The following is an 11,534-nucleotide window of genomic DNA, read 5'->3' as shown; positions in this document are numbered from 1 at the left end:
CCCTCCTTCCCAGAGCTGCTTTGGAAAGAGACCTCCCCAGGACAGAGCTGCCTTGCATGTCCCAGCAGAGTCCTCTCTCAAGCTGGATGGGCTCACAGCCAAGCCTTGCTCTGGACAGCTCCTGGGATCACTTCTCCACTGCTGGCTCTTTCCTCTGCTACAGCACCACAACCCAACTCCTCCCAGAGCTCTTGGCTCTGACTGCAGGGCCAGGCAGGCACAGCTGGCTGCACAGAGCCCCTGCCAGCTTTCCAGGGAGACATTCTCACCACTGCACTCAACAGCTTGGTGCCTTTTGCTCCTCCTCAGCAAAACCTTTGGGCTCAGAACTGCATGGGGACAGCCCCAATACAGCCACCCAGGTGAGCAACGAAGTCTTCTTCAAGCCACTCTTGAGGCAAGCCTTTAGAACACCCTTCAAAACATGAACATCAGCAGGAGCTTCCTCTAGAGCTGTTCCACAGAGAATCATCTCATGGCTTGCCTTGGCTTGGCAGGGACCATTCAAGGTCATCCAGTCCAAGCCCTCTCCACTTCAACCTCTGTGCTGCTGGAGCTCAGCAGTGCACATCAGGGTGCAGCTCCTCTGCAGAGCTGCATTCCCCTGGCAGAAGGCTCCAGGCAGGAGGAGGCCCAGTGACCCATCCAAGGGTGCTGGCAAGACCTGGCTGCCCTTGGCACAGCAGGGCTGGCTGGGAGCCTGGGGCAAGTGTCACTGTTCCCAGGAAAGCAAGTTAAGCTGCCAGTTGCAGTGGTGCCATGGGGATGAACATCCCTGATCAGCAGAGCTGGCACTGGGCTCCTGCCTCTCCTCCAGCACTTGGTGCCAGACAAGGCCTCTGCCCATCTTTGTCTGCAGAGGAGAAATGCTGCAGCTCCAGCCACTGCCTGCCCTGCTGGCTTCCCCCAGACACAGGAAACCTGCCCTCCTGCCTTCCTTTCTGCCTCTGCTCCCAGGCTGTGAGTCACTTCTTCTCTCTGCCCTTCCCTCCTGCCTCAGCACCTGGCACCTTGGCACCTGCCACAGCAGCAGCTGCCTTCAGCCCCTGCTTTGGTAGCAGCAAGTGCTGCAGGATGGAACACAGAGCAGCCCCAGCCACTGATGGTGGCCAGCAAGGAAAGCAGAGGACTCTGCCAGGGGGAACCTGTGGCCTTCAAACACTCTCTTGCTCACATTCTCAGGCCAGTGCCAGGGGGCTGCAGGACAAGTCCCAGGGGAGGTGATCTGATGGGGAAGGCTCAGCCCTTGTGAGGGACCTCACCTGGGGAGTGCTGGAGAAGCCTTACAGCATCACCTCCATCGTTTGGCCTGGCCTCAGCTCCATCCTCTTGGGCCGAAGCTGAAACACAGGGCAGGCAGCAGGGGGGCCCTGGGAGGAAGCTTTGCCCTTGGTGCTGCTGAGGGAAGGCAGCCAACGGCGCTGGCCAGGCAGGGAGCAACCTCCCACGGTCCAGCGGAGCCGCTGGCTGCGGCGGCCTCGGTTGGTGACCCTGAAGCTGTAACAGCAGGGAGCCAGGCTGCAAGAGGAGCAGAGATGGAAAAGATCAGGAGAGCTGCTACTGCCCAGCACTCACCCAGCTGCTGCTGCTGCTGTCTGACCACACAGCTGGCAATGGAACCACCTCTGAACTGCTGACCTAGCTCAAACCTTCAGCGGGAGCCAGCCCTTGCCTACCCCTGAGCTTCTCCCCACCCAGCAGCAGCTCTGGTTGTGCCCAGCCAGGGAAAGCTTCCTGAAGCACATCCTCTCAGCTGCTGTGGGCAGAGCAGCACCAGCCCCTGCTGCTTCACACTCAGCAGAGTTGTAGCAAAGGGCTGCCTGAGGGTCAGGCTGGATCAGACCCTGAGCTGGCCTGACCTGGCTGCAAGCCCCTATGACAAGAGGGATCTGGAGGTGCTGGAAGGTGTCCAGGGAAGGGCCACGAGGATGAGCAGAGGGCTGGAGCACCTCTCCTGTGAGGACAGACTGAAGGAGTTGGGGCTGTTCAGTCTGGGGAAGAGAAGGCTCCCAGGTGACCTCATTGTGGCCTTCCAGGATCTGCAGGGGGCTACAGGAAGGCTGGGGAGGGACTGCTCAGGCTCTCAGGCAGTGATAGGACTAGGGGGAATGGAATGAAGCTGGAGGTGGGGAGATTCAGGCTGGAGGTGAGGAGGAAGTTCTTCCCCATGAGAGTGGTGAAGCCCTGGAATGGGTTGTCCAGGGAGGTGGTTGAGGCCCTGTCCCTGGAGGTGTTTAAGGCCAGGCTGGATGAGGCTCTGGCCAGGCTGATCTAGTGTGGGGTGTCCCTGCCCATGGCAGGGGGGTTGGAACTGGATGATCCTTGTGGTCCCTTCCAACCCTGACTGATACTGTGATACTAAGCAGATGGAGGAACAGCTTCAGGCCACTGCAGCTTCCCCTGGGCAGCTGCTGCCTCAGTTGGCTTCCTCTGCAGATGCCAGCGGGGAGCTGCAGGGTGTGGACTCCTCAGGGCCTGCCCATGGCAGGAGGGTTGGAACCAGATGATCCCTTCCAAACCAAACCATTCTAGGATCCTATCTGGTGGTCAGGGCACCACTGGCTTCGCTGGTGGGGGGCCCTGGCATCCCTTTCATGCCTCCATCCTTTAGGAAGCATCCAGCCCTCATCAGCCTCTGCTGACCAGAGCAGCTGGGGTTGTGTTTGAGACAGAGCACTGAGCCTAAGAACATGGATCACCAGGAGTGTGGCTGAGAGGAGCAGGGCAGCCAGCCCAGCTCTGGCTGCTGAGGAAGCAGAGCCACAGCCAGAGATGAACAACCAGAGCCAGACAGAAACCCAAGGGAATGTCCCATGGGGATGGAAAGAAAGCCCAAGTGCAGCTGGGCAGACATGGCCACCCTTTGCTCCAGGAAACCCCTCCAGGGATGGGGACTCCAGCACTGCCCTGGGCAGCCTGGGCCAGGCCTTGTCCCTTAGGGGAAGAATTTGTTCCTCATGTCCAACCTAAACCTCCCCTGGAGCAACCTGAGGCCATCTTCTCTCCTCCTATCACTTGTTCCTTGGGAGAAGAGACCAACCCCCACCTGGCTCCAGCCTCCTTCCAGGCTCTTGTAGAGACCTGGCCCTCGGGGGGGATCGCTCCTCGGCTGGGCTCAACCCTCCAGCACCAGCCTCTGCCAGACTGCAAGACAAGGCAGAGCCCAGCTGAGGCCAGGAGCCACAGCCCTCGGTCTCTTGTGGGCTGGAGGAGCAAGGATGTGAGGGCAGCAAACCAGAAGGGCTTCCTTTGCCTGCAGCTGAGCTGGGGGGGCTGCAAGCAGCACCTCTGCAGGAGCTGACACCCCCCTGTGCCACCCTCCTCTCACAGACTCCCCTCATTAGCCACCACCTCACCAGCCCCAGAGACACTCGGCCTCAAGAGAAGGTTGTTTCCTCCTCCAGCCTCCTTGCAGGGAGTGCTCCCTGGCCAGCAGGACATGCACTGGCATGCAGATCTGCAGCTCCCAAGGCTCCAGCGTGGGGGCAGTGGGACATGCTCCACATTTCAGGGCTGTGCTTGGGACAAGAGGCCCTGCTCAGCCCAAACCCTGCAGCATCCCTGGAGAGGTTTTGCCCTTTGGAACAGGAGGCAGCAATGTGCTGGCAGGCTGGGCACGAGCCAAGCACATTGCATTGGGCAGGAGCCAGGGGGAGGCAGCTGGAGTTTCCAGCCTGGCAGCCCTGAGCTCTCACAGGACAGCTGCTAGAAATCTCCCTCTTGGAGTTTCCAACTAGCCCTCTTGGCCTCTCACTACAAGTCCTAGTCAAAAGTCTGTCCCCAGCGTTCTTAGAGGCCTCTTTAAGCACTGACAAGCTGCAAGAAGTTGACTTTCCTCCAGCAAATCCCAGGGAGAAGATCAGAGAGTCACAGAATGCTTTGGCATGGAAGGGACCTTCAACTAGTTCCAAGCCCCTGACCTGGGCAGGGACAGCTTCAACTAAAGCAGCTTGCTCAGAGCCCTGTCCTCAGTTCAAAGCTGAGGGACCTGGCATTGCTTAGCCTGGAGACAAGGAGGCTGAGGGGAGACCTTCTGGCTCTCTACACCTCCCTGAAAGGAGGCTGGAGCCAGGTGGGGTTCAGTCTCTCCTCCCAGGTACAAGCGATAGGACAAGAGGCAATGCCTCCAGTTGCACCAGGGCAGGTTGAGGGTGGCCATGAGCAACAATTCCTTCCCTTGAGGGCTGCCAAGGCCTGGCCCAGGCTGCCCTAGGCAGGGGTGGAGTCCCCATCCCTGGAGGGATTTCAAAGCCTTGGAGCTGTGGTGCTGAGGGCCACGGTTCAGTGCTGAGCTGGCAGTGCTGGGCTGAGGCTTGGCCTGGAGGATCTGAAAGGTCTTTTCCACCCCAAGGCATTCTGTGATCCCAGAGCTCCAAACCCATGACTCCCACAGCCAGAGACCTTCCACAGAGGAAAGGGAGAGCTTGGAAACAGGCTCCAGGCTCACTGCTGCTCAAACCTCTCCTCAAGCTCTGGGCTCCTGAGGGCTGCCCCAGCTGAACCTGCCCCCACAGCCAGGCTCCCCTGGCCACCTTCTGATGGAAGATCTTGCTTGCTCTCTCAGGCAGCCAGCTGGAAAGGCTCCAGAGGAGAACTGAGCCCCGGGTGGCCACAGAGCAGCCATTGCCACTGGAAGCCTCTCCAGATACTCAGCACCTCTGCCTGGAAGGCTGCAGGGATGGGGCTCTGATTGCAGAGCTGCAGACACCGGGAGGCCTCCTGCAGAACTTGGATGCTGCCAAAATCGACCTGGCTGGGCTGCACAGAGACAACTGGGCCCTCTCCAGTGCTCACCAAAGAGACCTTCTGCTCCAGGGAGGAGAGAGGAAAAACACCATGGGGAAAGCTGGCAAGGGTCAGACAGCTCTGGGGCTGCTCCTGCTCGGGGGAGAGCTCTGCCTGCTGGAAGCTGGCAGTGTTGGAAGCCTGAAGCAGGAGGCCTGCAGCAAGGGTGGGCTCTGGAGGGACCCCAGCTGAAAGCCACAAGCTGCTGTTGTCAGGGGGAAAGAAAGCAGCCTGCCCAGGCTGCAGTCTCTCCAGCAGCTCTCCTTCCTCTGCCCTGTGCCTGCTCCCAGCCCTGCTGCTGCTCAGCCTTGCCCCAAACCACTCTCCCTGGCTTCTGCTGCTGCACAGCCAGGCTTGGGCAGCAGCTTTTGGAACACTCCCAAAGCTCCCCCTTGACCAGCAGCCCTAGCTGGCACCAAGCTGGCTCTGCAGAGGAGAGATCATGGAAGCTGCTGCTCTGCTTTGTGCTCTGGGGTAATCCTGGCACCACCTGAGGAACAGAGCTGATGGCAGCACTCCAGCAGCCTTTTGGTCTCTTGAGCCAAAGCAGTGTTCTTGCAGAAGCAGCAAAGAGCACTGGAGGTGGCAGCTGGATGCCTTTGCTGCAGCACCTTCTCACTCATTCCAGAGCCAGCCTTTGCTTCAGCAGCACTCTGGGCTGTCCCTGGCTGCTCCTCCCCAGGACCCCCAAGGCAGCAGCAGTTGTTGCTCCTCTCCTAAGAGCAGAGGAGGAGAGCCAGGGACAGTGCTGGCTCCTTCCCCCATCTGCCCTGTCCCCAGTGCACTGCTGTGGCACACACTCTGATCACCCTCCCAGAGGGCACCACGCTGCCTCTCCTCTCACCCTCACCCAGTGCCAGGGATCCCTGTGGTACAAGCCCCCTTTGCCCTGCAAGAAGCCCTGTACACCTCAGGCTCCAGCAAGCCCTGTGGCACGGAGCAGGCCCCTCCAGCACTCCCCAGGGGGTGTCCTGCACGCCCAAAGACGGCCACACGGGCAGGAGTGTGCTGCTCTCCTGGCACCTGGGCCCCCAGGGTCAGTGGCACCTCCACGGAGCTGTGAGGCTGAATGAGCCCACAGGGCACGGGGCTGGAGCCCAGCACAGCAGCATCCTCCTGGTGCTTCTGGCAGGGGCAGGGGCACAGAAGGGGCTGGGCTGAAAGGGATCTTTCAAGCTCCTCCAGCCCAAGCCCCCTGCACTGAGCAGGGACAGCTGCAACTGCAGCAGGCTGCTCAGCACCCCTGACAGCCTGGCCAGGCTCCAGGGAGGGGCATCTCTCACCTCCCTGGGCACCCTGGGCAGGCTCTCACCACCTTCAGAGTGAAAAATATCTTCCTCTTATCCAGTCTACATCTCCCTCTCTTAGTTCAAGCCATCCCCTCTCCCAACAGGCTCTGCTCAAAGCCTGGCCCCAGCCTGAAGCACTGAAAGGCCACCAGGAGCTCTCCCTGGAGCCTTCTCCTCTCCAGGCTGAGCAGCCCCAACTCTCCCAGCCTGGCCTCACAGCAGAGGGCTCCCAGGCCTCCCAGCATTGCTGTGGCCTCCTCCAGCCCCACTCCAACAGGTCCCTGGCTGTGCTGAGGCCTCCAGAGCTGCCCCAGCACTGCAGGGGGGGCTCAGCAGAGCACAGCAGAGGGGCAGAATCTCCTCCCAGCCCCTGCTGCCCACACTGCTGGGGAGCAGCCCAGGGCACAGCTGGCTCTGGGCTGGTACTGCACAATGCCAGCTCAGGAGCAGCTTGGCAGCCCTCAGTATCCTCAGGGGCTTCTCCATAGGGCTGCTCTCCAGCCTGGGTTGATCCTGGCAATCAAAGGTTACTGCAGAGGGAACTTGTAGAAAAATGTCAACCCTTAAGGTGTGCACAGCAGCAACTCACAAAGAGTTTGAAATCCCTGGCAGGAAGGCACAGAATGAAAGGCAAGACTTGGATGGCCTCAGCATCCTCAGGGGGTCCCAAAGCTGCTGCACTCACAACTCTCCCTGCTTGGGCTGGCAGAGCAGCTTCTCACCACCCTCTGAGTTCTCCTGCATGACAGCACCCCAGAGCCAGAGCCCAAACTGCTTCCCAAGGAGCTGAAATTGCTGCCTGAAGTTGATGCTCAGGAAGGTTCCCATTTCCCTGCTTCCTGAGCTTACATTTGGGCAGCTGAGAGAGACTGAATCTTGGCTCTCTTGATGGGACTCAACAAAGGTAAAATCACCTTTGCTGCTTGCCCAGGCAATGGCTGATGTGTATTGGGAGCAGCCACTGGGATGCCTCTCAGGAAGGTGCAGAGATAAGCAGACTGCAGCTGTCCTGGAAACGGGCAGAGGCCACTGCTATCCCTGCTCTCTGGAACACACACCTCTGAAAAGCTGTTCAACAGATCTGAGCAACTTCTGGCTCAGGAGAAGGCCAAGGCAGGAGAAGGCAAAGACAGGAGAAGGACAAGGCAGGAGGAGGCCAAGGCAGGAGGAGGCCAAGGCAGGAGGAGGCCAAGGCAGGAGGAGGCAAAGGCAGGAGGAGGCAAAGGCAGGAGAAGGCAAAGGCAGGAGAAGGCCAAGGCAGGAGAAGGCCAAGGCAGGAGAAGGCAAAGGCAGGAGAAGGCAAAGGCAGGAGAAGGCAAAGGCAGGAGAAGGCAAAGGCAGGAGAAGGCAAAGGCAGGAGAAGGCCAAGGCAGGAGAAGGCAAAGAGAGGAGAAGGCAAAGAGAGGAGAAGGCAAAGAGAGGAGAAGGCCAAGAGAGGAGAAGGCAAAGGCAGGAGAAGGCCAAGAGAGGAGAAGGCAAAGGCAGGAGAAGGCCAAGAGAGGAGAAGGCAAAGGCAGAAGAAGGCCAAGGCAGGAGAAGGCCAAGGCAGGAGAAGGCCAAGGCAGGAGAAGGCCAAGGCAGGAGAAGGCAAAGGCAGGAGAAGGCAAAGAGAGGAGAAGGCAAAGACAGAAGAAGGCAAAGACAGGAGAAGGCCAAGACAGGAGAAGGCCAAGACAGGAGAAGGCCAAGGCAGGAGAAGGCCAAGGCAGGAGAAGGCAAAGGCAGAAGAAGGCAAAGACAGGAGAAGGCAAAGAGAGGAGAGGGCAAAGACAGGAGAGGGCAAAGACAGGAGAAGGCAAAGACAGGAGAAGGCAAAGACAGGAGAAGGCAAAGACAGGAGAGGGCAAAGACAGGAGAGGGCAAAGACAGGAGAGGGCAAAGACAGGAGAGGGCAAAGACAGGAGAGGGCAAAGACAGAAGAGGGCAAAGACAGAAGAAGGCAAAGACAGAAGAAGGCAAAGACAGGAGAGGGCAAAGACAGGAGAGGGCAAAGACAGGAGAGGGCAAAGACAGGAGAGGGCAAAGACAGGAGAGGGCAAAGACAGGAGAGGGCAAAGACAGGAGAAGGCAAAGACAGGAGAAGGCCAAGGCAGGAGAAGGCAAAGACAGAAGAAGGCAAAGACAGGAGAAGGCAAAGACAGGAGAAGGCAAAGACAGGAGAAGGCCAAGGCAGGAGAAGGCCAAGACAGGAGAAGGCAAAGACAGAAGAAGGCAAAGACAGGAGAAGGCAAAGACAGAAGAAGGCAAAGACAGGAGAAGGCAAAGACAGAAGAAGGCAAAGACAGGAGAAGGCAAAGACAGAAGAAGGCAAAGACAGAAGAAGGCAAAGACAGAAGAAGGCAAAGACAGGAGAAGGCAAAGGCAGGAGAAGGCAAAGACAGGAGAAGGCAAAGAGAGGAGAAGGCCAAGAGAGGAGAAGGCAAAGACAGAAGAAGGCAAAGACAGGAGAAGGCAAAGGCAGGAGGAGGCCAAGGCAGGAGGCAGGACAATGCTGCTCTGAAGGAAAACGGAGAGCATACCAGGAGAGGAAAAATGACAGAGACCCTGGAAGAAGCAGACCAAAAGGAACCCTCTCTCCATGTCCTAAGTTCTGCCTGCTACAACTCATGGAGCTGCAGAGGCTGCTCAGAGGACAGCAATGACCTCTCCTCTACAGCCAAAGCTGCAGCACCCTTCCTCCACAGACCCAAACTGTCTTGGGGGGTGAGGGGGTGCCAATAGAATTCCTCTTCTCTCTCTCCCTATTTTCTCTCTCTCTCCCCTTCTGATCCATCCACTTTATTTGTGTACTACACAGTCTAGCTGTTGCTATTTTGGCCTCCTCTGTGCCTCTAATTTCCTAACACAGGAATATTCACAAGAACTGAGGCTCTTTCCCTCTCCAGACCAAGACAGTGGGTTCCTGTTCCCAGCAAACCTGTAGGATGGACTGGAAAGCATCAAGGTCTCTCTCTCCCAAAGCCCTTTGCTCCCCAGCACAGCCTAGCTGAGCCCTGGGGGCAGGAGGTGGGTGGGGGTGATGCCAACCTGAGGCAGCAGTGCATAGCAGCCTGGCAGGTCGCTGTCCTTCCCCAGGGGCAGCAGCTGCTGGGCAGGGAGCTGCAGGCAGCAGCGGCCGAAGGTCACCACGGGCTTGGGCACTCGCAGAGCAGGAACCACACAGCTGGGCAGAGAGAGGGCCAGAGGCAATGGAGACACTGGCAGAGGAGAGGCTGCTTGACCCCTCGTGTGGCATGGAAGGGAGCAGAACACAGCTGCCTAGAGCAGAGTGGCTGCAAATTGCCACCAGCAGCCTGGCCTGGAGCAGCAACCCCGTGGCCAGCAGGAGCAGGGCAGGGATTGGCCCCCTGGGCTCAGCACTGCTGAGGCCACCCCTCACATCCTGGCAGCACTTTAGGGCCCCTCACTCCAAGAAGGCCACTGAAGGGCTGCAGCAGGTCCAGAGAAGGGCAACACAGGTGGGGCAGGCTCTGGAGAACAGGGCTGGGCAGGAGCAGAGCTGCTGGCTGGGCTGCTTTAGCCTGCAGCAAAGGAGGCAGAGCAGAGCCCTCCTGGCTCTCCACAAGTCCCTGCAAGGAGGCTGGAGCCAGCTGGGGCTTGGGCTCTGCTCCCAAGGCACAAGTGACAGCACAAGAGAAATGGCCCCAGGCTGTGCCAGGGGAGGGGCAGTGCCAAGCAGCCACAGAATTGCTGTGCCCTCTAGGAAAAGGCTCAGGGCCAGGCCTGCCCATTCTGGGCAGATGCTCCTCCAGGGGGCTGCCTGCAAGCCCTGCTGCTCCCAGCTCTGCCTGGGCAGAACCAGCTCATGATGCAAGGCTCCTCCTGGGGAGCTGCAGCCAGCAAACCACATGCAAGGGGCTGGAGGCAGCAGGAGAGCCAAAGGGCTGCAAGGAAAGTGCTGGTCCCTGGCTGTGAGGGGCAGTGCCAGCAGCTCCTGGCCCACACCATCCACATCCAGCACCAGAGCCAGCTCATACAAGCCCTGGGTGTTGGAGCACAGGGTGAGCTGGGGGGAGAGCAAAGCCCCAAACACTTCAGCACCCCCACAGCTGCTGCCTTTCCATTCCCAGGCCATGGGAAGCAAGGGAGGCCTTGGCCCTGGTGCTGCTCCATCTGCAGAGCACAGGCCCTGGCAGCACCACAAGGCTGCTGGCAAGAGCTGCTTGCAGAAGTGCCTGTGGCAGCTCCCAGGCCATGGGTGAGAGGAATGCAGGCCCCAGCAGGCTGCCACTCAGCACTGCATGGCCAGGGAACAGCAGCAGTGCAGGGCAGAGCTGCTGCCTCCAGCAGAACCACTCCAGCTGTGCAGGGGGAAGCTGCTGCAGAAGCTTGGCCCAGCAGAACCTGCTCAGCTCACAGCCACCACAGCTTCTGCAGTCCCCCTGCAGAGCACTGCAGGGAATCCAACTCATCCTGCCCACAGCACAGGAGGAAGAAGAGCAGGCAGAGAAGCTAACTGCTTCCTCCAGCCACATCTCTCCCTGCAACAGCCTCCTGCTGCCCTCAGCCTTCCTCTGCCCAGCTGCAGGCCAAGGAATCAGCCTAAGCAGCTCTGAAAGCCTCAGCAGTGGCTTCTGGCCTGCAGCCTGGGGGGCAGGAGCTGCAGCTTCTGCCTGCAGGCTCCAAAGGCTGCTCCTTCAGGCAAGCCCCAGAGCAGCACAGCTCCCAACAGCCCAGCCCTGCTGCAGGGCTCTGCCTGGCCTCCCCCTCCCAGCCAGCAGCACTGAAGCCCTCTCCCAGAGCAGGGCAGCCTCAGCCCCAGCTGCTGAAGCCCCTCTGGCCCCACTGCTCCCTACCTGGATGTCCTGGAAGCTCAGGGCAGGGATGGTGCCTCTGCCAGGGCTGATGGTGAACTCACAGGGCCTGAGGCACCTCCTGGCTCTCTTCTTCCAGGAGGGCAGAGAGTTGTCCAGCACCTGGGCAGTGCTGGGCACGCTGGGCTCTGCCACACCGTCCCCGGGCACACGGAGGGTGAAGGCCACAGGCAGCAGGGAGGTGTTGGTCAGGCGACAGAACAGGCTGGGAGGGAAGCCTAGGAGAAAGGACACAGCTCTGCACCTCTGCACACAGCTCCCCTGCCTCCTGCAGGCAATCTCCTGACATGCTCAGGCTGCCCTTGGCCTCTGGCTCTCTTCCCTCTGAGCTGCAGCTGCCGCGGAAGCCAAGCAGCTCTGTGCTGGCACTGCTGGGGGACAACAAGTTCCCCATCGGGCAGCCAGGGGCCCTCCTGGCCAAGAAGGCCAAGGCTGCTCTCAGCAGAGGGTGGCCAGCAGGGCACAGCAAGCACCAGGAGCCTGCAGCTGCAAAGGCCTTCTCCAGGCCAGCAGCTGGAGAGGACTCTTCTCCTCTTGGAGCCCAGGCCGCTGCCTGCTGGCATCCCTCTGGCTTTGTCTGCTCACAAGGAAGCCAAGAGACAGGGCAGGGATGGAGGGAGGGGAGGCTGCAGCTCAGCAAGGGCCA

The sequence above is a fragment of the Melanerpes formicivorus genome, unplaced genomic scaffold, assembly GCF_026170545.1.
Source record: "Melanerpes formicivorus ecotype bairdi unplaced genomic scaffold, bMelFor1.0.p_v2 SCAF_278, whole genome shotgun sequence".
In the NCBI taxonomy this organism is placed as follows: domain Eukaryota; kingdom Metazoa; phylum Chordata; class Aves; order Piciformes; family Picidae; genus Melanerpes; species Melanerpes formicivorus.
The sequence above is the reverse complement of the archived record's forward strand: the minus strand, read 5'-3'. Positions refer to the sequence as shown.